At 42.9% G+C, this 27674-nt stretch overlaps 1 long non-coding RNA gene across 1 annotated transcript; it reads left to right on the top strand.

Annotated features, from left to right (window-relative positions):
* Positions 1-1255: 1255 nt before the first annotated feature.
* LOC138756064 (uncharacterized) lies at positions 1256-27463 on the top strand. The gene is made up of 3 exons (XR_011352712.1): positions 1256-1625; positions 24803-24972; positions 27168-27463. It is a non-coding gene; the product is annotated as an uncharacterized lncRNA (long non-coding RNA).
* Positions 27464-27674: the final 211 nt, after the last annotated feature.

Below are 27674 nucleotides of genomic sequence, written 5' to 3'. Positions count from 1 at the left end.
GCAGATCGGTAGGACAGGGGAGTATAATCATTCGGCATGGACTAGAAGGGTCAAACAGGTCTATTTTTGTGCTGTGTGGAAAAACCCAACACCCAACTCCAACCAACCAATTTTCTCCTGCAACCGTGTCTGCCTGTCCCGCATCGGACTTGTCAGCCACAAACGAGCCTGCAGCTGACCCCTCCATAAATCTTCATCCACAAAGCCAAGCCAAAGATGGTTCAAATGTTCCCAATATTGGGAAATTGCAGAATAAGGGTCCCAGCCGCATGGTAAGGCATAAGCCACGTGGGACTGAAATGAAGAGGAACATTTTCACTCAGTTATTTGTTAGATATGTTCTAAAGGCATGTGGCCCTTGGCTAAAGGGATCAAGGGGAATGGAGAGAAAGAAGGAAGAGGGTACTGAACATATATGATTAGCCATGACCACGTTGGATAGTGGACCAGGCTCAGAAGCCAGAATACCCATCTCCCATCTCTATTTTGTATTCTTCTATGATATAGATCTTATATCTTATATCATCTGGGGTGTACCAACACTTCTTCATCATATGATGTCTCCTCCTGCTCTAGACTAGCCACATACCTCTTCCTGAGCTCATTACCTTCTGTGTCCTTTTCCACAGAGAATACAGATGAGAAATGTTCTTTTAGGACCTTCACCCTCATCACCTGGTTCCTTACATAGGCTTCCTGTATGGACCCTGGGCAATCCAATCTTTCCCTGGCAACGCCCTTGCTCTTCATATACTGAGAGAATAGCCAAGAATTCTCTTTAAATGTATTTGGTAAGGATAATGCAACAACCGTTCAGGATGTTGTGAGAACACATTTGGAGCACTGAGCACACTTCTGAGCACCCAACCACAGATAAAGATATTGTCAGGCTTGAAAGAATGAAAAAAATACTCACAAAAATATTGACATGACCGTTAAAGGTAGAATTTAAGGAGACGCTGGACTAGCTGATGCTATTCTCCCTGGACCATAGGAGATGAAGGGGAGAGCTTATAAAATCATGAGAACACAGGTAAGATGAATAGTGATGTTTTATCCCAAGGTAAAGGAATCTTAGAAGTTCAGGGCATGGAGGGAAGAATGTTAAAAGAGCCTTGAGGAGCAGAAAGTGGTGGTATACAGGCAGCCATAGCAAGTGGCTGAATCGAGGGCAATTATAATGTCATTGCCCATGAACAATCAGATGAGATGTCTTTATGAGGCTATGATATTTCATGAATAATGAGGACTCATTTAAAAAGTGTTATAGACAAATAAGTCGACGATGGACATTTTGCTCTCACTCACAGCTTCTGTCCTCATTCCAACTGTTCCTCTGTGCTCTGTTCCCTCTCTACTAAGGTAACCCACCTTTTGTCATTCACTTAATAGATCGAGATCTCAATTCTGCATCCAAGGGGTTTGTCTGCAATGTCTGATGATCCAAGAGATCTTACATAAATCATCTTCCCTCGAAGGATCATTTAACTCTACTCATCATCAAGATATCAATGACAGTTCCACTCAACCTTCGTTAATGCAAGCCAGAAGGACAAGGTCGTGCAAGCTAAATGTACTGTTCTATTTCTATGCATTGATCTTAACTCAATACCGCCGAAGTCCAGGTAAGCAATTAAAAGGCCCAAAGACATTTTTACCACTGATATAAACTTTAACCTGAGTATTAACACAGCAGATTCCTTTATTACATGCATAACCAATAATAGCTTAATTTAAATGTCTCTTCAGGGATAAGTATTTATTGCCTTTATTACCCTAGAACCAACATACCATTTAAGACCAGAAAAAAAATGCAATTAAAGGTCTTTAATTTTATCTTCTGAATACCTCTGTATATTGTTGTGGCAGAGTGTAGCAGAGCAGGGAATACATAGGAAGGGAAGTATTATACTTCCCCAATGTTGTATAATTTATAAATGCTGTTGATGACCCCTTCAGGGAATGCAATCTCTTTCAATTCCAGTTTTCTATGGTTTTATTTTTTTGGCAATACATCATCTAATTGCACAGTGTTTTTCACAGCTCAGTTCACCGTCATGTGTATCTGCAAAGACTGAATCGACAGGCCCAGGAGCACAAATTTAAATCTGTCTTGTAGCACAAAATAGAGCCGTTGCTTCATGACTCCCAGGTTCCATTCTGACCTCCAGCTCTGATGTTTCTCTTGTGACTATGTGGGCTCTTTCCTACTGTTCTGGATTCCTTCCACATCCCTAAATCATGTTGGTCGACAGCTTAATTGGCTGTGTAACTTACCCCTGGTGTAGAGATGACTAGCAAAATCCAGGAGAGTGTGGGGAGAATGGAATGGGTAGATTAATGTCAGTGAGAGTTTGGTGGTCAGTGCGGACTTGCTGGGCTAATGTTCCTTTTTTTATAGACACACAGGAGACAGCAGATGCTGGCATCTGAAGCAAGGCCACACTCTGCAGGAGGAACTCAGTGGCATGAGTCGAAAGTAACTAGGGATATGGAGAAGAGGAGCCATTGTAAAGTGGTCAGAGTGTGAGGGTGGTACAGGGACCCCGTGTGGGATTGGTGAACCAGGCCGAGGTGAAACATAATGGGATGGAGAGTTGAAATATCACACAACCAAGAGGTCAGGATGGTCATGGCGGAAAGAACATAGGTGCTCTACAAAGCAGATTCATTTTATCCCCCCCCACCTTCCTCTTTGCTTCCATCCCCTTCACTCCCATCTCCCTTCTACATTCTTTCCATCCCATTCCAACATCCTGGGCCTCCTCCACTGCCAGAAAGAAGCTCAAAATAAACTGAAGGAACAACAACCCCCCATTTTCCTGGAGGAACAACAACACCTTATATTCTGCCTGGGGAAAATACAACCCAGTGATATGAACCTAGAATGTTCTAATTTCTGGTCATAAGCCCCCTCTCTCTTCTTTTGAACCCCTTCTTCTCTATTCCTTCCCTCCTTTATTTTTGTTTGTTTTGCCACCCACTACATCCCACCTTCCACCAATTGCCCCTCCCCCCCCCACGGGATTCAATTTCAAGTTTATTTTCATCTGATTGTACATGTATATCTACAACCCAATGAAACAGCGCATCTCCGGACCACAGTGCCCACGTACAGCCTTCACACAGACGACATGTATACTTAGCATTCCAAAATAAATGAATACTAAGAGAATTTACGGGTCTCTCGGGTGTTTTCAATTATCTCTCTGCTCTCCCCTCAGTTCCATCTGCTCTCTCTTTATTCTCACCAGCTTTCTCACCTTCTCTTCCTGTTCCAGTTTCAGCCCTGGCAGACCTTTTGTCTTCAAATCGCCCACTCCACCTTGTACGTCTCATCTTCCTCAACTCTCTGTCTGGCATCTGTCATTCCTCTCCCTCTGTTCCACCTCCATCTGGTTCAACAATCCCACGTGGGGCTTTTGTCCCATCCCACTCATCCTGTCCTCTTTAGATTTGTTTCTCATGATCCCCTGTCTCTATAAAGATTTTTGTCTCAAAATTGCTATATTTAAGGCAGGACATCAAAGATTATGGGAGAAGGCCAAAGATTGGGCCTGAGTGGGGAACCTGGATCAGCTTGTAATTGAATGGTGGGGCAGAATCAATGAGCTGAATACCTATTTTTGCTCTTATGGCTTATGGTCTTATGGAAATGTCACCTCTTTTTCATGTTCTTGAGTTCTGTGCCTTTATATTTATATTTCTTTTTCACGTGATATTACATTCATTGGAATTTAATTGAATTGTTGTTAAATGAACCAAGATAAATCGTCATGGCTTGACAAGTTATTCTCTTAAACCTTCAAGGAAGCTAGTGCAGATATTGTAGAGGGCCTAGAAGAGGTATTTAAAATCCAATAGCCATGGGTGAGGTGGTGGAGAATTGGAAGATAATAAATGTTCTTCTATTATTAAAGAAAGCCTATGAAAAATCTGGGAAATTTTAAGTCAGTGAGTCTGAAATTAGTAGTGAGTCAATTGTTGGATGGTGTGGAAAAAGACTGGATATACAAGTATTTGGACTGACAGAAAATGGTACGGTATAGCCAACATTACTTTGTGTGCAGTAGGTCATGTCTAATCAATCGTGTAGAATTTTTCAAGCAATTTATAAGGAAGATTAATGAAGGAAAAGCAGTGAATTGACTTCAGCAAGATCATTGACCGAGTCCCACATGGAAGATGGGTCAAGATGGTTCAGCTGTTTTGTATTCAGGATGAGTTAGTAAATTGAATCAGACATTGACCTTGTGGGAGAGACCAGGGAGGGGTAGTAGAGGACTAGTGGCGTGTCTCAGGTATTATTGAGATTTCAGAGTTATTGCGTAGTCTGAATTCATACATGACATCACATCCAACCTTGAGATTTCTTTTCCTGTGGGTAAAAATAATCGATAGAGTGCAAAAGTAAGAGACCTTAAATTGAGTCCTGATTGAGTTTGTTGTTGTGTTGGGTTAAAGCTGGGTCCATTGTTGTTCGTCATCTATAGCAACAATCTGGATGATAATGAGGTAAATTAGAACCATCCTTAAGATTGTTGTGCAAGTTGATAGGGTGATTAAGAAGGCATGTGAAGTATAGACCTTCACTGATTGGGGGTTTGTCTTCATGAGCTATGAGATAATGTTCAGTTCTGCTCACCTCATTACAGGAAGGATGTCACTGCTTTGGAGGGAGTGGATTGGTGAACGTGTCTTATGAAGCAAAATTGACAGAGTAGGGTGGAGGTTGAGAGGTGATTTAATGGAGATTATGATGGGCTTAGATAGGGCAGACAGTCAGCATCTTGTTGCTGGGGCAACAATAGCAAACACCAAAGAAATCTGTTTTAAGGTGAGTGGAGGAAAGTGTATGGGAGATGTCAGGGGTAAGTATTTTTCCCAAAGTGGTGGGTCCCTGGAATGCATTGGGTTGGTGTGTGGATGAAAGAAACATAGGAGTTTATGGGTGTGAGGTATGGAAAAGTTAGATTCTTGTGGTCTAGGTTTACATAGGTCATCACAAAATCATGGGCTGTAATGTAAAGTTCTCTGTCCAATAGAATACTCCATCAACCATAAATGTGTTCCCTCACTGCCAGCATAAAATGGTACTATCTACAAAGGCATTGGAGTTACTTGCCCAGGCAACAACATCTCTCAAAACTGCACCTTCTACCATCAAGAAGTATAAGAGCAAGAGGTGCCAAGAGTTCTCCTCCATCTGCAGGTTCCCCTCCATTTGCACACCTCTCTGACTTGATAATACATCACTGATACTTTATCTTCACTGGATCCAAATCTTGTGCATGGATCGCAAAACGTTGGTTTGCAGATGCAGCAAGCTATCAATAAGGCAAATGGAATGCTGGCCTTCATTGCTAGAGGGAGTGAGCTTAAGAGCAGGGTGGTCATGCTGCACCTGAACAAGATACCGGTGAGGTCACATATGGAGTATTGCGTGCAGTTCTGGTCTCTCTACTTGAGGAAGGATGCACTGACTTTGGTTGATTCCAGAGATGAAGGGGGAGAGATTAAGTTGTGTGTACTCACTGGAATTCAGAAGAATGAGAGGGAATCATAGAAATATTTAAAATTATAAAAGGCATTGATAAGATAAAGATAGGTAGGTTGTTTCCCCAGGTGGGGTCGACCAGAGTTGGGGACATAGCCTCAAGATTCAGGGTAGTAGATTTAGGATGGAGATGAGGAGGAACTGCTTTTCCCAAAGGAAGTGAATCTATGTAATTTGCTGCCTATTAAAGCAGTGGTGGCTATCTCATTAAATATATTTGAGGTTGGATAGATTTTTACATAGTAGGGGAATTAAGGGATATGGGAAAAATGCAGGTCGTTCGAAATGAGCCTATCATCAAATCAGCCATGATCTGATTAAATGGAAGATCAGACTTGATGGGCCAGATGGCCTGCTCCTGCTCCTATTTCTTGTGTTCTTATGTTCGTATGTTCATGGAAAACTCTACCCGCAGGACTGTGGACGTACCTTTTCTAGAAGGAATGAAGTGGTTCAAGGTGGCTCACTACTGTGACAGAGTAGTTAGAGGTGGGTTGGGAGGAATTGTTAGAGCAGGTTGCACACACACAAACATTTTAAAAAACAGAATTTTTGCAGGACTTTTGCAGAGTGCTATTTTGCAGAAAGCAACAAAGTACCAACATTCAGCAGTAGACCTGAGAGATTATTTGATCTTTGCAGGCAGAGGAGAACAGCTTTGCTCTCAGAGAGGGAGGGAGCTGAGAGAGAAGGAGAGACAGAGAAATTGGTTCCAGAGGGACAAGCTGGCAAACTTTGGAAGACTGCTTGGTCAGAGGAGAAGAGTAGCTGTCTGAAAGGTGACCTGAAAGAAAAAGGATAATCTGGAGAACCCTGAAGGGGGCAAGTTTCGTCAGCAAGACTGATTGGAAAGGAATCAGGTGTGGATGTCCTGGAACAAAAGGAATCTCTCTCAGAAAACCAACCAGAACCCTCCTGAATGGTAACCATTTGCCCGTTAAGCACCAAAGCCTGGTGATCTTTATTAATGCTAACGTCTGTGCACAGTACAAGAATTGCCTGCAACCAGTGAGATTGGACTGTGATCCAAAAGACTTTTATAAGCCTATATACACATTACACACACCTGCACTTAGTATTAGAGGTGGGGGATTAAGTAGGTTAAGTAAGTTGATAGTAATAAGTTCAAGTTTAATTTGGTTTTCTTGTTCAAATATAATGAAAATCTTCTTCTTCTTTTTTTCTATCTTTGGCTTGGCTTCGCGGACGAAGATTTATGGAGGGGGTAAAAAGTCCACGTCAGCTGCAGGCTCGTTTGTGGCTGACCAGTCCGATGCGGGACAGGCAGACACGATTGCAGCGGTTGCAAGGGAAAATTGGTTGGTTGGGGTTGGGTGTTGGGTTTTTCCTCCTTTGCCTTTTGTCAGTGAGGTGGGCTCTGCGGTCTTCTTCAAAGGAGGCTGCTGCCCGCCAAACTGTGAGGCGCCAAGATGCACGGTTTGAGGCGTTATCAGCCCACTGGCGGTGGTCAATGTGGCAGGCACCAAGAGATTTCTTTAGGCAGTCCTTGTACCTTTTCTTTGGTGCACCTCTGTCACGGTGGCCAGTGGAGAGCTCGCCATATAATACGATCTTGGGAAGGCGATGGTCCTCCATTCTGGAGACGTGACCCATCCAGCGCAGCTGGATCTTCAGCAGCGTGGACTCGATGCTGTCGACCTCTGCCATCTCGAGTACCTCGACGTTAGGGGTGTGAGCGCTCCAATGGATGTTGAGGATGGAGCGGAGACAACGCTGGTGGAAGCGTTCTAGGAGCCGTAGGTGGTGCCGGTAGAGGACCCATGATTCGGAGCCGAACAGGAGTGTGGGTATGACAACGGCTCTGTATACGCTTATCTTTGTGAGGTTTTTCAGTTGGTTGTTTTTCCAGACTCTTTTGTGTAGTCTTCCAAAGGCGCTATTTGCCTTGGCGAGTCTGTTGTCTATCTCATTGTCGATCCTTGCATCTGATGAAATGGTGCAGCCGAGATAGGTAAACTGGTTGACCGTTTTGAGTTTTGTGTGCCCGATGGAGATGTGGGGGGGCTGGTAGTCATGGTGGGGAGCTGGCTGATGAAAATACTACTTTTATATAAGTACCCCCTTGCTGCTGGATTTTGGGGTCCTCTGCACTCCGTAACACTACCATCTTCTGAAAATAAATTAGGAATCAGAAGTAAATCCGAACTTTGCCATCAATATCCAGGTCCCAAAAATGGATAAATAAAATATTAATACAATGGAATTCAAGCACCCAGAACTCTCAGAATAGGGTAAAGACAATATATAATTTAATGCAAATTTTCTACTAGAAAATTTCCATTTCTCACAAAGACAGGGGAGCTACTGAATCAGCACATGTCAAATATTGAAATCAACAGTGTGTTTCCTGTTGGATCTGCCCGAGGTCTCAATTAGCTCAGATGTTCTTACTGATCTGACAGTTTCAATCGTTAATGAATGGAATAATAAATGGACAGAATTCATTTTATTGAAACTGCCAATTCAATATTAATGGCATATAAATTGCTACTTTGTTACCATTTTTTGTCAAAGTAATTCAGAGGGCAGATACTTCCTGACAAAGATGCCAAGAGCTCCGATTGCATTAAAAGCACAAAGGCCCTTAAAATATGAAGCATTTGATGTGTTAATCCAGGGTGTGCTATTAATTTTTATTTGGCAAGGCTTACCCTCAATTTGCCCACTTTTATCCCTTTTTACCACATTTGCTGTAATTTTAATTTCATTGATGAAAACCCTTCAATGACAATACAATGGCTCCTGTACCAATTTTAAACACATGGGCCACTGTCTTCCACATTGTCCCTGAACTCACAGGATGTCTGGCATTCTACTGTCCCCAAAACCCATTCTGCACCTTGGCAAAATCACTTCCTTTTGCACTTGGGTAAATGTGAAAATCTTTATCTAAACCTGTTATATCAATTGTCTGCTTTTAATTCAAATAATATTTATTATTGCAGTCTTTGTTTTACAAAGTACACGTTTGGCTCCAGCAAATTAGAATTTCCGTGCATATGTACATTGAGAATAGGCTCACTGGACACAATGACAGACGAGAATATGAGATTAGCCTCCGACTCTTTGCCCTCTCGAAAGCTTGAGGACAGATCACTTTTCATGGCCTGAATCCTCAAACTCCACATCTGTGTCCACTCTTGTCTGGCTAGAATGGGAGGATGTCATGAGACCATGAGACATAAGAGCAGAAATAGACTATTCAGCCCATCGAGTCTGCCCCGGCATTCAATCATGAGCTGATCCATTTTCCCACTCAGCCCCATTGTCTGGCCTTCTTCCCATAACCTTTTGTGAGAAGTGCCTTCGCGTTCACAAAATATGCTCGAGACAAAAGTTGAGAACAAAGAACATTTATTTATATTTGCAACATTGCAAGGTTGGGTACTCTCCCCTTACCTTGGGAAAGTACCCCGAGGGCGGGAAGCCTCTTTGTTTTTATACAATTTTTACTTCACCTCCCTTTACATTTGTCTTACGTTTGTCCTTCTTGGATTGGTTTGGCTCTTTTCCCTATTCATCTGACTCTTGACTGACTCCAACTTTCTCTTATCCCGTGCTCACACCTCCTTTCCCCACCCCCTATTAAACAAGCTCTTTGTGTGTCCGTGCATATTTCTATGTCTGCTTAAATTCCTCTGTTATCTTGTTTACTCTGTTCTGCTTTTTTTCATGCGCCATTTTACACAAAGAACATCTTAGCTTTTTCCTTGCTTTTTCTTTCTACCTTCTATAACTGTTTCAGAACTCCTACAATTAAAATAATAACTATTTCTAAACTCCTACACTTTGATCCCCTGGCTAATCATAACATGCACTGAATGAATCTCCTACCCCTCCAACCATTATATGAAGATAACTAACATGTCTTATCCTTAAGAGTTGTCCTACTCCATGTCACCTCTTGTTGGGCCTAATAAATGGAGTGGAATAAAGAGACTGATGTTCCCATGAAGGACTGGAAATATGTTTTTTGAAGTCAGAAAGATGTGTGACTGTGCAAGTGGTGGTTTTTCTATTCTACTTGTATTCTCTCTGATAGATAAAGATAAGAGGATAGTATTGTGGAGGAGGTGTGGCCTTCCTGCTTGTGGTCACGTGACCTCCCCATCTGAAACTCATTCAGAAGTCCCATCAGCTGACAGTGCATGGTGTACTTTTTGTTGCATTCAAAGTTACAAATAGCTTGCAAGTCAGTTAAGGTTAGGCTTGGACAACTGGTCAGTGCATATCTTGCCATTGGCTGGTTCAAATCACCTTGCATCCTTATTGACTAGAGCCCTATATTTAGCTCAGTGGTTCTCAACCTTTTTCTTTCCACTCACATACCACTTTAAGTATTCCCTATGCCATAAGTGCTCTGTGATTGGTAAGGGATTACTTAAGGTGGTATGTGGGTAGAAGGAAAAAGTCTGAAAACCACTGTTTTAATCGTGCTTAATTAACTCGTTATGTGCACGGTTTCATAACTCCAAGGGAAATAGCCCAATGACAATTTTTATCAAGCAAAATATTTCAGCAACAATTGGGTCTAGAGCAGTGATTCTCAACCTTCCCTCCCCACTCACATCCCACCGTAAGCAATCCCTTACTAATCACAGAGAGTACAGAGAATAGGACAGTTGAGAGACAGGGAATTACAACAGGGAGATAAATAAATAGTGAAGAGTTACTCAATAACAACAGAAAGAAAAGGCAAGCGAGCAGGCAGGAAAAGGTGCTGTTCAAAAAGAATACGGAACAAACAATATCGGTATCGGGTTTAAGGGCACTACATTTAAATGCATGTAGCGTTAAAAATAAAGTAGTGAGCTGGATGCTCAGATTCAACTGAGAAAGTATGACATTGTAGCCATTACTGAAACGCGGCTCAGTGAGGGGTGTGATTGGGAGCTCAACATCCAAGGTTACACAGTCTACAGGAAAGAGGCAGGTGGGTAGAGGAGGAGGGGTGGCACTGATTATAAGAAATGAGATTAAATCAATAGAAAGAGGGACATAGGGTCAAAAGAAATAGAATCATTATGGGTTGAATTAAGAAATGTCAAGGGTTAAAAGACCATATTAGCTGTTATATACAGGCCCCCAAGTAGTAGTCGGGAAGTGGATAATGAGATACAGCAGGAAATACAGAGGGCCTGCCACAAGGATAATATCAAAATAATTATAGGGGATTTTAACATGGCAGGGGACTGGGAAAGGCAGGAAAATATTGGAAGCCAGGAGAGAGAGTTTGTAGAAAACCTAAGAGATAGGTTTTTGGAACAGCTTGTTGAGAAGCCCACCAGGGGATCTGCAGTTCTGGATTGGGTCATGGGAAATGAACCCGAGGTCGTTAGGGATTTAAAGGTCTAAGAAGTATGGTTGAATTTAATTTAAAATTTGAAAAGGAAACAAAATTATCGGATGTATCAATTTTTTAGTGGAATAAAGGAAATGACCGTGGTATGAGAAAGGAACTGGCTCAAGTAAACTGGGAAAGCAAACTAACCGGAGGATCAGAGCAGGAGTGGAAGATATTTTTTGCAGCAATAAAAGACATGCAGGATAGATATATTCCAAGGAAAAAGAAATTTGTCCAAGGAAAGATGGTACCATTGTGGCTAACAAAACAGGTGAAGGCTAAGATAAAAGCAAAGGAGAGGGGGCACAAGGAAGCTAAAATTAGTGGACTGGGATTCCTTTCGACACTTACAAAGTCAGAGAAAGTCATTCGGAAAGAAAAGATGAGCTATGAAAGGAGATTAACTAACAATATTAAAAACTATACTGAGTTTTTTCAAATATATAAGGAATAAAAGAGAGGCATGTGTTGACACAGGACCAATAGAAAACAATGAAAGGGAAATTGTAATGGGTTATAAAGAGATGGCAAAGGAACTTAATCAATATTTTACATCTGTCTTCACTGTGGAAGATATTAGTAATATCCCAGACAGTCAGAGGCTTCAAGGAGTAGAGTTGGATTCAGTTAGGGTTACTAGAGAAATTGTGCTAGGCAAACTAAATGGATTAAAGATTGATAAATCTCCCAGTCTGGATGAGGTGAATCTGCGGATTATGAAAGAGATGGCTTTGGAGATTGTAGATCCATTGGTGATGATCTTCCAGAAATCAATAAGCTCTGGAGAGATTCCAGAGGATTGGAAGGTCGCAAATGTGGTTCTGCTGTTTAAGAAAGGTGGGAGACAGAAAAAAAGGAAACTATAGGCCAATTAGTTTGATATTGATGATTGGGAAGATATTGGGGTTGATCCTCAAGGATGAGGTGATGAAATACCTAGAGATGCATGATAGGTCCAAGTCAGCATGGTTTTTTTAAAGGGTAGATCCTGCCTGACCAATCTATTAGAGTTTTTTGAAGAAATCTCAAGTAGGACAGACAAACGAGAGGCTGTGAAAGTTATCTATTTAGATTTTCAAAAGGCTTTTGATAAGGTGCCGCATATTAGGCTGCTTAATAAGATGAGGCCCCATGGAATTACAGAGAAGTTATTAAACTGGATAGAAAAGTGGCTGATAGGCAGGAAGCAAAGGGTTGAAATTAAGGGCTCCCATTCTGAATGGCTACCTATAACTAGTGGTGTTCTGCAGGGGTCGGTATTGGGGCCCCTGCTGTTTACAATTTATATTAATGAATTAGATTGTGGTATGAATGGTTTTGTGGCCATATTTGTGGATTACATCGAGATAGGTGGCGGAATAGGATATGTAGTAGAAACAGTAAAGTTCAAGAAGGATATAGACAGATTAGGTGACTGGGCAAAATTATGGCAGATGAGATTTAACATAGAGAAATGTACAGTTGTACATTTTGGCAGTAGAAATAAACAGGCAGAATATTATTTGGATGGGGTGAAAATTCAGACTTCGGATGTGCAAAGGGACCTGGGTGTTCTCGTGCAGGGAAACCTAAAAGTTAATGACCAGGTGGGATTGGTAGTGAAGAAAGCGAATGCTATGTTGGCCTTCATTTCAAGAGGAATAGTGTATAAGAGTAAAGAGGTGTTGATGAGGCTCTATGGGGCACTGGCCAGATCTCATTTGGAGTTCTGTGTGCAGTTTTGGGCCTCCTATCTTAGAAAGAATGCGACGTTGTTGGAGAGGGTGCAGAGGAGATTTCTAAGGATGATTCCCGGAATGCAAGGGCTAACTTACGAGGAGTGTTTGGCAGCTTTTAGCTTGTATTCATAGAGGCATTTCGTATTTTGAAAGGTTTAGATTGGGTGGATGTGGGTAAATTTCCCTTGGTGGGTGAATCGAGGACAAGGGGTCATCGTCTGAAAATTAAAGGTTATCCATATAAAACAGAGATTAGGAAGAACTTCTTTAGCCAGAGGGTCATGGATCTGTGCATACAGCAGTGGAAGACAGATCACTAGGAGTATTTAAACAAGAAATAGACAGGTATCTCATGAGTGAGGGCATCAAGGGATATGGGGAAAAGGCCGGAAATTGGAACAGTGCAGATTTACAGAACAAACTCGATGGGCCTGATGGCCTGCTTCTGTTCCTTTGTCTTGAGATCTTGTGATTACTTACAGTGGTATGTGAGTGGAAAGAAAAAAGGTTGAGAACCATTGGTTTAGCCAAAGACAAAGGACCTTCATTTTCTCTGTATTGTGGTGATAGCCCCGGAAACCGCTCCATGCCAGGTTGCTACTGTAGGCGTCACTTGGAAGGGTCGCCATTAAGGTGCACGTTGAATTGAAGCTGAGCCATGGTATTGCTACTGCTCAAATTGATATTGATTAATACTGGCAGTAGAGCCACTACTCTCAACTGATCAGAGGTCTGAGAGCATGCGTATATCCCTGAGGATACAACGGTACCAGATCCGCCTCCTCTCAATCAGGGGTCCCACAGGGTATGTATAACCCCTGATTATAGCGTGCAATTGTCTTCAATGCCTATGTGAATTAATAATTGTATACTGTTTGTTTCCCATTATGATCTTCCCACACTCCTTTATAAATCGTGTGTGTGTAGCGTTTGCGCTACACGAGCTGGAGAAGAACAAAATGCATACCAAAGCCTTGGAAAATGAGACTGGTTTATTGCTATGGCTGTCGCGCTTATATGGGCCCCAGGCACTGAAGTCAGGATCCCACATCATCAAAGCACCAACCTGGGATTGGCCAGCATTCCTGTCAGAATTCTCCATCTTCCCGCCATGCGGACTCACCCGTGACAGCAGCCAGGGTCACTCCCAGGTCCGCGTGGTGGCTGTGTTCATTGGCTATTTTGTGGGTCAGTCTGTGTCTCCGTGTTCGGGCTGCTATAAGAACACCATTGTCTGTAGCTTTGAGCGTTCTGCCCCTGCATCACAGGGGAGGAGTGGAGATTGGCTCATTAAAGTCCAGATATGCTGGTTTCAGGCAGTCAATGGTAAAAGTCTCCTCCTTACCGCCGATGTTGAGGACGAAGGTTGAACCGCTGTCCCTGATGACCCTGTAGGGCCCTTCATAGAGTTGTTGTAAGAGCAGCCGGTGTACGGCCCTTCTCACAAATATGTACTGACAAGTCTTTAAGACCCTGTGGATGTTATGTTTGGGCTGGCCATGTGGTGGGGGGAATTATTGTGGGACCAGGTACTCCAGTTATCACCGCAAGTTCTCAAGGATGGCTGTGGGAACTTTTGGGCATTTGTTGGGGGCCAAGAACTCCCTGAGGATGATCAAAGGTGTGCCATAGACCATCTCTGCTGCAGTATGAATTCCCAATAGGAACCAAGGTAGTTCGTCCACCAAGGTTGAACCCTTGAGCTGGGTCATTAAGGCTGCTTTGAGATGCCTATGAAACTGCTCCACCAATCCATTGGCCTGAAGGTGGTATGCTGTGGTGTGGTGTAGCTGTGTCCCCAGGAAGTTAGACAGTGCTGCCGAGAGCCCAAAGGTGAATTGTGCCCCCCTGTCTGAGGTTAGGTGCTCTGGGACCCTGAATATGGGCACCCCTGTGTCAACGAGTGCCTCGACACAGATTTCTGTGGTGATATCAACCAGCGGGACCACCTCCGGCCACCTCATACCTCATGGAGAGGTCAACATGGTCAAGCTGTATCTTGCCCCACAGGAAACTGGTAACAACCCCACTACGTCGATGTTTACATGGCTGAACCTGCGCCACGCTTTTTCAAAAGTCTGTGTGGGTTCTCTCGTGTGAACCTGCAATTTGGAGGACTGACAGTTCGTGCAGGTCTTGGCCCACTCCCTGACCTGTTTATGGAGGCCATGCCAGACAAACCTGTTGGCCACGATTTTGACTGTGGCTCAGATCGTGGGATGTGCCAGGTTACAGATGGCATTGAAGACCTGGCACCTCCATGCAGCTGGAACGACGGGGCAGGTGCTGCCGGTAGAGAGGTCGCACAGCAGTATCAGGTGACCTGAGCTGACTGGGATGTCCTCCAGCTTGAGGCCAGAGACAGCTGTCCTATATGAAGGGATATCATGCTGCACTTTGATGAGAGCCACGTAGTCGACCCCTTGGGACAGGCAGTGCACCGACTCGACCGTGGGGCGTGGCAGAGCACCAGCTACCTCATTGTTTTTCCCCGCGATGGTAAATTCAGACACATAGGACAAGTGTCTCTGTTGTCAAGCTAACCACAGGTCAAATATCTTCTGGAAGGTGAAGGTCAGTGGCTTGTGATTGGTGAAGATCTTGAATTACTGACCTTCCAAAAAGTAACAAAAATGTTTTACCGGCAGGTACAGCACTAATAGCTCTTAGTCGAAAGCACTGTATTTGAGCTCTGGGGGAAGAAGTGCCTGCTAAAAAAGGCCTGGGATTGCCATTGTGCTGGATGCATCGACTGTCAGGGTGGTAGGTCCCTCTGGTCTGGTGTGAACCAGGAGGGTGGCATTGGGCAGAATATCTTTGTCATTCTGAAATGCCCTGGAAGACCCGTCATCCCAAGTAATGTCTTTTGACTTGCCAGCCATCAGCACAAAGATGGAGTGCATGATCTGTGCTGCTACTGGTGTGAACCTATGGTAAAAGTTTATCATACTGGAAAATTTCTGTAGCCCTTTTACCATGCCTGGCTTAGAGAAATGCTGGACCGCCTCAACCTTCTCAGGGGGGGTATAGCCCTGTGTCTGTTTATTGTGCCCCAGGAAGTTGATAGTGTCCAGACCCGATTGCCACTTCACGGGATTGATCTTCAGCCCAAACTCATAAACTTTGTGGCTGCAGCTAGCGATGAAGATATCATCCAAATAGATGAACATAATTTGGGGGTCCCAGCCCAATGCGTCCATCAGCCTCTGAAAAGTTTGTGCAGTGTTCTTTAGACCGAAGGGCATGTGAAGAAATTCAAACAAGCCAAAAGAGGTTATGATTGAAGTCTTCAGGACATTTTGAGGGTAAACTAGGATTTGTTGGTTCCCCCGGATGTGGTCCACCTTGGAGAGCATCTTTACCCCATGCAGGTTGATGCCAAAGTCTTGGATGTGGGGCATAGGATATCTGTTGGGTGTGGTGGCCTCATTGAGGCGGCGGTAGTCGCCGTGTGGTCTCCAATTGCTGTATGGAAACAGGACACCTCGGTCCGCACCGATTTAAGAGATCGGAGTGCCAACCTGGCTTTGGCTGGAGTTGCCCATCTTCCCACCATGCAGAAGTCACCTGGGACAATGGTGCTTAACACACCTGCGCAAGCGAGATATTACCCCCACACGTCGCTTCGGCCTTTTCTCTATATATCTGTACAAATTTTTTTTAATGTTTTTTTTTCTGTAGTTCTCTGGCAGCTCATTCCAGGGATGGACCATCCTCTGAGCTTAAAAACATTCCTCTAAGGTCACTCCTCAATTTTCCCCTCTCACCTTAATCACGTGTCACTCCACCCCCTCAGGCCCGCGTGGTTCATCAGCTATTTTGTGAGCCAGTCCATGTTTCCACACATGGGCCACTACACATGTAGGTTTTATTAAATTGTGCGCCTATTTTCCAACACTCTTTTCCACTATCTTTTCCTCACTTTTTAAATTTATTCATGTGTTTTATTATCACTTCTATTTCCCCATGCTCTTTTATTAATTGTTGTGTTCATAAAGTTATGTTTAATTGCAAACTCCTGTGTCCAGACTCGTCTCTCTGCGAACCCAGTGAACCTAACACTTTCTCAACAAAACAGATGCTCAATTCCAGGTTGAGATGTTCCCATGCTCTTGTTGTCCTTCTCGCTGGTTCGTCATGGGTTTGGAGAGTGCTGCTGAGATTCTTGCTGGAATGCTGCAGACCCTCCAGCAGAGGTGGTTTTGTGGGATAATGGTGGTAGTTGGGTTGGTTATCAAGGGTGTTGCCTTATTGTATGGTGATGGGTGCTCTTGAAGCTGCAGTCATTCAGGCGAGAGGAGAGCATCCATCACACTCTTAACCACCCTTGGAGATGCTAGACAGGCTTTGAGGTGTCAGATGTTTGATAGAATCAGTCCTGGTCTAGATCTGTGACTGATTAATATCGAGGGGATGAGAGCGGGGACAGAGGGGCAGGGGGAAAAAGTAGAAATGCTATATTAAGATTTCAAAAGTTTGAAAAGTTACACAATAAATGTAATGGAATAATAACCTGCTATCAGTAGGAAGGAGGACCTGGAGCTTAAAAACCATCACTGCCAGAAAGGGAATTCCTTCTCCCCATAGGCTATGAGATTGATGAATGGAATCCTGTAACAAAGTAAACTGTGTATAGTGTGTGCGTGAGTATGCACCATGGTCCGAAGAAACATTGTTTCATTTAGTTGTGCATATACAGTCAGATGATAATGAACTTGAAGATAAAAGCTTGTGATGTTAGACGTATCACTTTAGCACAGATAGAAGACTGGGTGGCTAACTGGGAAAGGTGATGGGTAAAAATTAGTCCATCATGGCAGGCAAGTTGGAATAGCTGATATGACGTGGCAACTCTACATTTTACAATGCACGTAATTAGATGGAGACATGGAAAATCTGAAACGCAACGGTCCGCCAGGATCTGGAGCAAGATTAAATGCTCAGCAGGTCGAGCAGCATCAGTGGGATTAAAAAGGAACATCAATACTTAGATTCAAAGTTGTTCATCAAGACTGACCGTCGATCAGCGGTCAATGTGCCAACGATGCAGAGGTGAGGAGGGCACAGAAGGGCTGCAAGAGGGTAAATGATTCTGGAACTGGGTGGCACGTGATTAAGGTGAGAGGGGCAAATTGAGGAGTGACCTGAGAGGAATGTTTTTAAGCTCAGAGGATGGTCCATCCCTGGAATGAGCTGCCAGAGAACTACAGAAAAAAATATCATTAAAAAAAAAAATTTGTACAGATATATAGAGAAAAGGCCGAAGCGACGTGTGGGGGTAATATCTCGCTTGCGCAGGTGTGTTAAGCATCAGCTGACGAGTAATGGATCTCAGACACAGGAGGAGGAGAGTGAGAGCGCCAGGATCACCTGTGTGGTGCTGATCCATTGAAAACTTCAGAGGGGTTTGGTTGGGAGGGTGTTTGGGGAGTTGAAGAGTGCAATGTTGTGTCTGAAGAAAATAAAGTAAGTTGACTCCATTGTGTGCTGAAAGAAATGAGTGAGTGTATTTTTTATTTGTTTGTAAACTGGGGTAAATCAGTGCCGTTACAAATTCATACACTGCATTTTGATCAAATAATGCATTGAGAGCACGTAGATTTTTTTGCTACAAAATTGTACATCAGAAGTGAAAGACCAGATCAATAAAGAGTTTGGAGAATATCACATCATTTTGAATATAGTTCAGCTGCGATTGCAGTTGAGGATTATATTATGAATGTGATGTCTTTGTTCAATTTTGCCTCAGTTAATTTTAAATTGAAACAGTGAACATTCATAGGGACAAAATACACAGACCTTAGAGTTAATGAGAAAGATTCTCATTTCTGGTTGTGGTAAAACGACACAACATGCTGCACACATACCAGCTTTATGTAGAAAAACATCGGCTGAAAAATGTCATTCAATGCATTTTCATACATCGAGTCACATTTGCATAAATCTTTGCACCTTGTTCCTTCATAATTCACTTTCACACATATGAATAAAAATGCACTCATTTCCTCTTAGATTCGTAGAAATAGAAGGTAGAAATATTCCCTTCTGATGACCAAAATATCCCACCCGCATTAGTTCCATCTGGCTGTGTTTCCTATCTCTCTAAACCTGTAATATCCACGATTCTGTCCAAATGTTTCTTAAACATTGCAATAGTACCTGGCTTAACTATCTTTACTGACAGCTTGTTCAGTACTCCCACCACCATTTGCATTAAAATAGTTACCACTCAGGTCCTGTTAAATCACACCCCACCCCCCTCATCTTAAATCTATATCCACTGGCTCTTGATTTCTCAATCTGGCAAAAGGTTCTGTGCATTCTCCTGCAGTATTTCTCTCATGATCACCTTTCATCCTCCTGCACTCCAAAGAAAAAAGCTCTACCCTGCTCAACCTCTCCCAATAGCTCACCACACCCCCCACCCCACCTAGTCCTGGCAACACCTCATAAAACTCTGCACCCGCTCCAGCCTGACAGCATCTGTCCTGTCTCACAGTAACCAAAAACTAAACTCCAAATTAAATCTTGTCTAACGGCAACCTGACTTCCCAACTTCTCAAACCCGATGGTGTTCCAAAAGTCTTTTGGCAGCTGGTGCATGTTCTTGACAATCATATCACTGGGGATGGACCAGGAGAGGTTGTTGGAGATATTAACTTTGAAGAACATAAAGCAATCCACAATTTCACCCCTCAGCGCCGTTATTGTAGGCTGGGAAATGAGTTCCATCCTTCCTCCAGAAGTTTGTAACCAGCTCCTTAGTCTTGGTGATAATGAAGGAGAGGTTGTTGCGCTAGCACCAAGCCATTTGTCCCTCTGTCTCCTTTTTTATAATTTGACTCATAATTTTTTTGAGATTGTGTACTTGACAGTGATGTCATCCACAAATTTATTATGGAATTGGAGCGATATTTGGCCACACAATCATGGGTACAGAGGGAGTAGAGAGAGGACTGAGTACATGCTCTTGCAGAGCCAAGTAAGTGAGGATGACCATGGAGGAAATGATGTTACCAATCCTCACTGACTATAGTCTGCAGGACAGGAAGTTGTGGGTCCAATTGCAGAGAGGGGCATGGAGGCCAAGGACTTGGAATTTGGGGAAATGTTTACTTGGTACAAATATATTAAAGTTATCAATGGTCTGACGTAGATGATCTTGTTCAGGACTGAGTGTGGGGCCAGGGAAATGGTGTTTACCATGGACCTTTTGGCAGTACCTGGTAGTTCAAGTCTAGCTGGGAGGATGGGGTTAATGTGACCAGTCTGTGAAAGCACTTCATAATGTTGGATGTCAGAGTGACTGGCCAGCAATTACTCAGGCCTGCACTAACTCAACTGTCAACCTTTTGGCTGTACTAGATATAAACTGCATGATAGTCATGTTATTGACTGTCTGTTGCACCATTGCCATCAGCCATGTCAAGAATGACTGGGTACTATCTTGGCACTCTGTTTAAGACTGCAAGAAACTGCAGAGTTGTGAACGCTGTTCAGTCCACCACACAAGCCTGCCTCCCTTCCATCGATTCTGTCCAGATGCCCCACTATCCCATGAAAGCTGATGACCAACTAATGAACCCACGCTGGTCACATTATTTTCTCCTCTTTCTAATGAGCAGAAAATACATGAGGTTGAAAATATGAACTTCCAAAATAAGGAAAAACACTCACAGGCTGCAGTTGCTGGTAATTGTGGTCAAGGAACTCACTCCAGATTGCAGATACTGGATTGAGACTGGTCGAACGAGTATCAAGTATCGGAACCAGATGCCAAGGGTGCTGAGGGCTTCATGGTTATGTCAGAGGTTTGGGTCTGGAACTTGGCTTTCTGATATTTTGGACTGAAATATGTGAGGTTGTGGAGGAAGTGAGGAGGTAAATCTACGGACACTCAGTGACCCTGGGTGGACTCTCTTTTGCTTCTCTTTCTCGTACTGTAAGGGGCACTGAGTAATTTCATCTAATGATGTGAAAATTCCATACGCTCTTAGAAGTCAACAGATGGTGTGTGTTGGAAATTTTCTAAAGTGCATCTATTTCAATGCATGGAGTATTATAGGAAAAACAGTTGAGCTTAGAGCGTGGATTGGCATGTGGAATTATGACATTGTGCCCATTAGTGAAACTTGGTTAGAGGAGGGACAGGACTGGCAGCTTAATGTTCCAGGCTTCTATTACTTTAGATATTAGAAAGGGGGAAGGGGGGTGGGTGGGGGATTTGTGAAAGGGAGAGGAGTGACATTACTTGATTGTTCATCAGGGAAAATATCACAGATGTGCTCAGGCAGGTCAGATCAGTGGGCTCGTCAACTGAGCTTATATGGATGGAGCTGAGGAATGGGAAACATATGACCACTCTCATGGGGTTGCATTGGAGGCAGCCCAATAGCCAACGAGATTTGGAGGAGCTAATCTGTAGAGAGATAGCAGACAGCTGCAGGAAACATTTGACATTGTCCCCCATGAGACACTCATTCAGAAATTAATGAGGCATGGGATCCATGAAACTTTAGCTGTGTGGATTTTTAAAAAATTCTTGCAGGTTGAAAGCAGAGAGTAGTAGTGGAAGGATCATATTCTTCCTGGAGGTCAGTGACTAGTGGAGTACCACACAGATCTATTCTGGGACCCCCGCACTTTGTGATTTTTTAACTAAATCACCTGGATAAAGAGGTAAAAAGATGGGTCAGTAAGTTTGCAGATGATATGAATATTGGAGGAGTTGTGGAAGGAGTTGAAAGTTAAAGAGGATATAGCCAGGATTCAGATTTGGGTGGAGAAGTGGCAGATGGAGTTCAATCCAAATAAGTGTGAGGTGATGCATTTTGGAAGGACAAACCAGAAGGCAGAGTAAAATATAATGGCAAGTTACTTAAGAGTATGGATAACAGCAGGACCTTGGGGTTCAAATCCATGCATCCTACAAGGTCACTGTATAGGTTGATCAGATAGTTAAAGAAGGCCTATGGGATACTGGGCTTCATTAATAGGGGAGATTGAGGTCATGTTGAAAATCTACAAATCTCTGGTGAGACCACACAAAGTGTTGTGTTCAATTCTGGTCACCTCAATATAGGAAGAATGTGGAAGCTGTGGAGAGGAGGGAAGATTTACCAGGATACTGCCTAAATTGGAAAATAAATCTTATGAGGCAAGGTTAGCAGAAGGATGAGAGGACACTTACTAGAGAGGCCTACAAGATTATGAAAGATATAGTTAGGGTGGACAGCCCATTCCTGTTCCAAGGGCAGGAATAGCAAACACCAAAGGATGTGTACAAAATGAAGGGAGGTAAGTTTAGGGGAAATATGAGGGGTAAATTTTTTAATATAAACACAGAAAATTGTGGGTCCCTGGAGTTCCTTGCCAGGGAAGGTGGTGGAAGATGAAAAATTAAGGATCTTTAAGAGACTCTTAGACAGGCACATGGATGGAAGAAAAATAGAGGGTTTCAGGGTAGGGAGGTTTAGTGCTTTTATTTTAAGGAATATATGGGTCAGCGCAACATCGAGGGCTGAAGGGCCTGTTCTGTGCAGCAGTGTTTCCATGTTCTCTGTGAAAAATGGTTGAAAGTGATTTAACTCGCACCATTCTGTGAAAAGTAATGGAATGCAAAGTATGTAGATAAAAGCTTGAGAGTAGACAGTACTGGTTAATGGGCCCCTTCTTATCAGGATCACCGATTGGTGAGGGAGCCCATTGGAAGGGTAGAGGCCAGTGCCCCTGATCCGGAGGAGGCAAGACAGAGGGGTATGGAAAAACCTGAGATAAAGAGAAGGGGTGAGGTGGAAATATTACAGGAGGATATAAAATCCTTTCCGTTGGTGAGAAAGGAACAGAAAGATCAAGCCGATTGGCAAATGTTCCCTTTTAAGGAGGTTTCGATAGGAGAAGGGGCGTTGGGATTCATCAACGTTCCTCTTACCAGTACAGAAGTGAGTAACTTTAAAAAGTAGATGAAAAGTCTCTTAGAAGACCCCCTAGGCTTGGCTGAACAGTTTGATCAATTCTTGGGACCTAACATTTATACCTGGGGCGAAATGCAATTGATATTAGGAACTTTATTCACTGCAGAAGAAAGACAAATGGTCCGGCAGGCAGGAATGAGAATTTGGGAGAGAGAGCACCCCCCCACCCCTCTGGGGACCACCAGGGAGCTGCCACAGAAGCTAAATTTCCAATTGTTCAGCCAGATTGGGACAAGCAGCAGGAGGAGGGAAGGAGGAATATGCGGGAGTTAAGAGATCTAATAACAAAAGGAATTAGAGAACACTGGCCGTTGGGGGGGGGGTGGGGTTACTTGGGATGATGAATTCATTAAAGAGCTCATTGCAAAGTGGTGCCTGTTAGCACAAGAAAGAAAAGAGATAGGCTTGCAGGTTGCCAAACTGATGCTGTAAAACTGTCAGAAGGCGGGCCAGTAAACCTATGGATGTCCTCCAGAAAGAATGTGCACATAGAAAGGAGCAGGACAGGAAAAATCAGGAAAGGGAAAAAGCAAAGGGTAGGCAGGAGAAGCCTCCTGCACAGGAGGATAAACAAAAACTACATAGTCAAATGGAAGTCCTAAGGCTGATGGAGGAGGGAGAGACGAGTGACCCCGAGTACTCATCGAGGACCCTGTAAGGACCACCATTAGCATATCATCTGCCTGAATCTAGACCCCTAGCCAGCAATATCCAAACTATTTTCAGATCCTGTTAATGCTCGAACCCAGAGGCATGATAAATCACTGTAACAAAGAAGTGAAGATTTAAAGAAAGTCTGTGTTAAATTCTAGAAGCTTTTGTTAAAACACGTTTGTCTGCATTTGCACAATTTAAAAATTAAGCTGTTCTCAGTGAGGACAGAGAGATCTCAGCATAAAAAAAACATGAGATACCAGCCAGGCAAATTGGCAGGAAGCCCAGAAGAAGAGATAACACAGCCAGTTTGTGCAGAATACTACAGAGCAGAGAATGAAGACAGCCAGGAATACTTTTAAAGGGACCACGCAAGATACCAATTTGTTTGCAGTTTAATGTTGAGCACATACCCATGATAAAGATATGATTTATTAACTTAATGAGGCAGAAGATAAAGTAGCTAAAGTATCTAAAGGGTTATCAGGATTGGGACCCCAAAGATTTAGTTCAACATGAGTCCTCCTCAACGAGCCCTATACCTTCCATCCAGGAGATTAGACTCCACCAGAGGGATGCCTCTGATAGAGAAATTGAGCGATGGAAATGGTCCGGTTGTTATTATGTTGATGTACTTGAGTTTTGGGTAACCCCAGCAGGCAGGGTTTTACTATTGTGGGAAAGTGGGACATTTCAAACAGGAATGTCCCGAATTAATGAGGAAAAGGGATGCTCTCCCTCTGATGACTTTTGGGGAGGATTAGTGGGATCAGGGGTTTCTTCCAGAAGGGACTCAACAAAAAGGATGCCGTTTTTCTGGTGGACACAAAGGCCACTAGATCATGGTTAAACATTATATCGGAAGGAGTTAGATTCACTAGTCAACTATTAAAGGTAAAAGGGGAAGAGTTTTCTGTACCTATTTTGGAGCCCATTATGACCGGAACGGATCATGAGGAAGTGATGTGGCAATTATTATACATTCTGGATATTGGGAGTAACCTCCTGGGTTACAACTGGGGTTAGAAAAGAGGGTAAAATATTTGGGATACTTAACAAGTAAGGGAAAGAGGAAAATGAGTCCAGAAAGGATCAAGGGGGTATTGAAACTGGTTCTCCCAAAAACAAAGAAGGGACTGATGGGTTGTTGTTGACTGCGGATAGATTCATATGCACGAAAGACTAGAAACTTATACTTCACCTCTAGGATACTTCAAGAAACAATGCAAAAGTTAGAAATAACATGGGATTTTCATACCCCATGGCATCCCCTTTCCTCATGATGGGTAGAACAAATGAGTCAGACATTGTCCAAATTGGTGCTAGAAACAAAGTTACCCTGGACTAAATGCCTGCCTATAGCATGACTGTGAATCCGAACAGCACCTCGAAGGAATGTCTGATTTTCCCCTTATGAGATGCTATTCAGACTGCCATTTTTGGGAAGAGAAGGGGAATTGCCAACTGTTGAAGTCACTTACAAATTTCTAAGGAACTATGTATTAGCACTCGTTTCTTCTTTATTTGTTCTTAGGAAAGAGGGTCTGTTGGCCCAGGCACCTCGCTCGCTCGAAATTTCTGTTCACAAAAGATGTGGAAGCTTCATCCAAGTTGGGAGGGGTCATTTCTAACCCTCTTGACAACTGAGACAGTGATTAGAACTGCAGAAAAAGATGGACACATCACACCAGAGTGAAAGGACCGGTGAGGACCCCTGCTGAGCCGTCAACTTTGCACATACATCCCACCGAAAACCCGCTCAAGATCCAGTTGAAAATACATTGATGGTCATTAGAACAGGACTTTGAATATTTTGTGAAACACAAGTTAAATATCTATGTACAACCCTCCTCCTACGGTAGAAAGAAACATGAGATGGTGATGGACATGCTGAATAGAGTTGGTAAATGGGAACCAGGGTTGGGCTGCTGGGATTCATACCCCAGTGCTCCTGATAAGAAGGGGTCCACTAGCGAGTACTGTCTGCTCTCAAGCTTTTATCTACATATTTTGCATTCCATGACTTTTCACAGAATGGTGTGAGTTAAATCACTTTCAACAATTTTCACAATTCTTCCTTTTTTCTCTTTACCATGTATTTCTGATTAAACTGCATCATACCCTGCTGCTATTTGATTGCGTGCCTAAAATTCATTAGGTACTCCCCTTGATACCCCAAATGAATCAAAATAAATTTGGTTATTGAAAAACTTCCCAAGGAACTCCTTCTTACTTTTCTTTATCCCTATTACCTTCTCCCATTCAAAAGCCAAGGTGAAGGGTATGGCCAACTAATGTACCTCGAGCAGATCTATGGTGCTTCTGTGGAGGCAGGATTCTTAGACCGATTCTTCCTCCCATCTGAAGGGCAATCATTCAATTGGCCATACCCTTCACCTTGGCATTTGAATGGGAGATGGTAATAGGGATAAAGAAAAGTAAGAAGGAGTTCCTTGGGAAGTTTTTCAATAACCAAATTTATTTTGATTCAATTGGGGTATCAAGGGGAGTACCTAATGAATTTTAGGCATGCAATCAGATAGCAGCAGGGTTTGATGCAGTTTAATCAGAAATACATGGTAAAGAGAAAAAAGGAGGAATCGTGAAAATGGTTGAAAGTGATTTAACTCACACCATTCTGTGAAAAATAATGGAATTCAAAGTATGTAGATAAAAGCTTGAGAGTAGACAGTACTGGCTAGTGGGCCCCTTCTTATCAGGAGCTCCAAGGATGCAAGGATCTGGTTCAGGCTGGTACAGTGACCTAAGGTAGTTTATAGCTAGTACTGCACTTGCTTAAAAGAGATATGAATATTAACTTAGACGCCCCCAAGGATGGAATAATCTAATTAACATAACATGTGATGTATGAAGAAGGAGGAAGTGAGTGATTCTTGGATTGATGGAAGGGAGAAGGAGAATATTGTAATGTAGTAAGATTCTGATTGGAAGAAGGTAAATGAAGGTGGGGTGATATTGAGCCCAGGATTGTACAAAAGAGTAATGATTCTGAACCTCCGGTGTGTCTCCAGACCAGGGGCACCCAACTCTGCAGATTCGAAATAAAGCTGAACCTGTTCTCCAAGACTTTGTCTCCAGAGAAATAATTGTGAACACTTTATATTTCACATTCTCTGAAATACAAGTTTGTGATAGTAGGGGATTTTAATTTTCCACAGTTCTCTGGGACTCCCATACTGTAAATAGGCTGGATGGCTTGGAGTTTCTCAAATGTGTTCAGGAAATTTTCTAAATCAATATATAAAGGTACTAACTAGCAGAATGCGATAGTGGATTTCCTATTTGGGAACGAGGCAGGACAGGTGACAGAAGTACATGCAGGGGAACATTTTATACCCAGTGATCAAAATGCCATTCATTAGCTTCAAGTTAATTATGGTGAAGGTTAGGTCTGGGCCTCAGTTTGAGATTCTAATTTGGAGAAAGGTTAATTTTGAAGATATGAAAAATGATCTACAATGCATGGATTGAGATAAGCTAAGGTTGATGTCGCAGGCATTCACTCAGGAAACAGCGCCAGTGATCGAGACTGGGGTTCAAATGCTGTGCTGTCTGCAAGGAGTTGGCAAGTTCTCCCTGTGTCTGCATGAATTTTCCCCAGGGGCTCCAGTTTCCTCCCACCATTTGAAATGAGCTGGGGGAGGGGGTGTGGTGTATCTTAATTAGGTGCAAGTTAAATGGCACAGACTCATGGGCCAAAATGGCATGAGGTTGCTTTGCCAGACAATGTGAAGGAAACCCCTAAGGGTTTCTACAAGTATATAAAGAGAAAAATGATATTAAGGGATAAAATTGGTCCGCTTGAAGATCAGAGTGGTTGACATTGTTTGGATCTAAGAGAGATTGGGGAGATCTTACATTTTTTTTTTCTCCATCAGTGTTCACTCAGAAAATGGGCACAGTCATGGGAAGTAAGGAAAACAAGCAGTGAGGTCATGGAACCTATACAGATTAAAGTGAAGGACATGTTTGCTGTCTTCAAGCAAATCGGATTGGATAAATTCCATCAGATCTTGAAAGAGGCTATTGTAAAAAATTGCAGGGGCTCTGGCAGAAATATTTTAAATGTCATGCGTGTGGTGTCGAAGGATTGGAGAGTACCTCGCGTGGTTCTGTTGTTTAAAAAGCTACAAAAATAACCCTGGAAATTATAGGCTGGACAGCCTGACATCAGAAGCAGGTAAATAATTGAAAGGTATTCTAAGAGATTGGCTATACATACAATTATTTGAATAGCCAGAAACTGATAGTCAATATCACTTTGTGCATGGTAGGTTGAGTTTAACCAATTTTATAGAGAATTTTTGAGGAGTTTATCAGGAACATAGATGAAGGAAGTGTTGTGGATGTTGTCTATATGGATTTTAGTAAGGCCTTCGACAATG

Source organism: Narcine bancroftii, chromosome 3 (genome assembly GCF_036971445.1).
Source record: "Narcine bancroftii isolate sNarBan1 chromosome 3, sNarBan1.hap1, whole genome shotgun sequence".
Classification (NCBI taxonomy): domain Eukaryota; kingdom Metazoa; phylum Chordata; class Chondrichthyes; order Torpediniformes; family Narcinidae; genus Narcine; species Narcine bancroftii.
The sequence above is the reverse complement of the archived record's forward strand: the minus strand, read 5'-3'. Positions and strand labels throughout refer to the sequence as shown.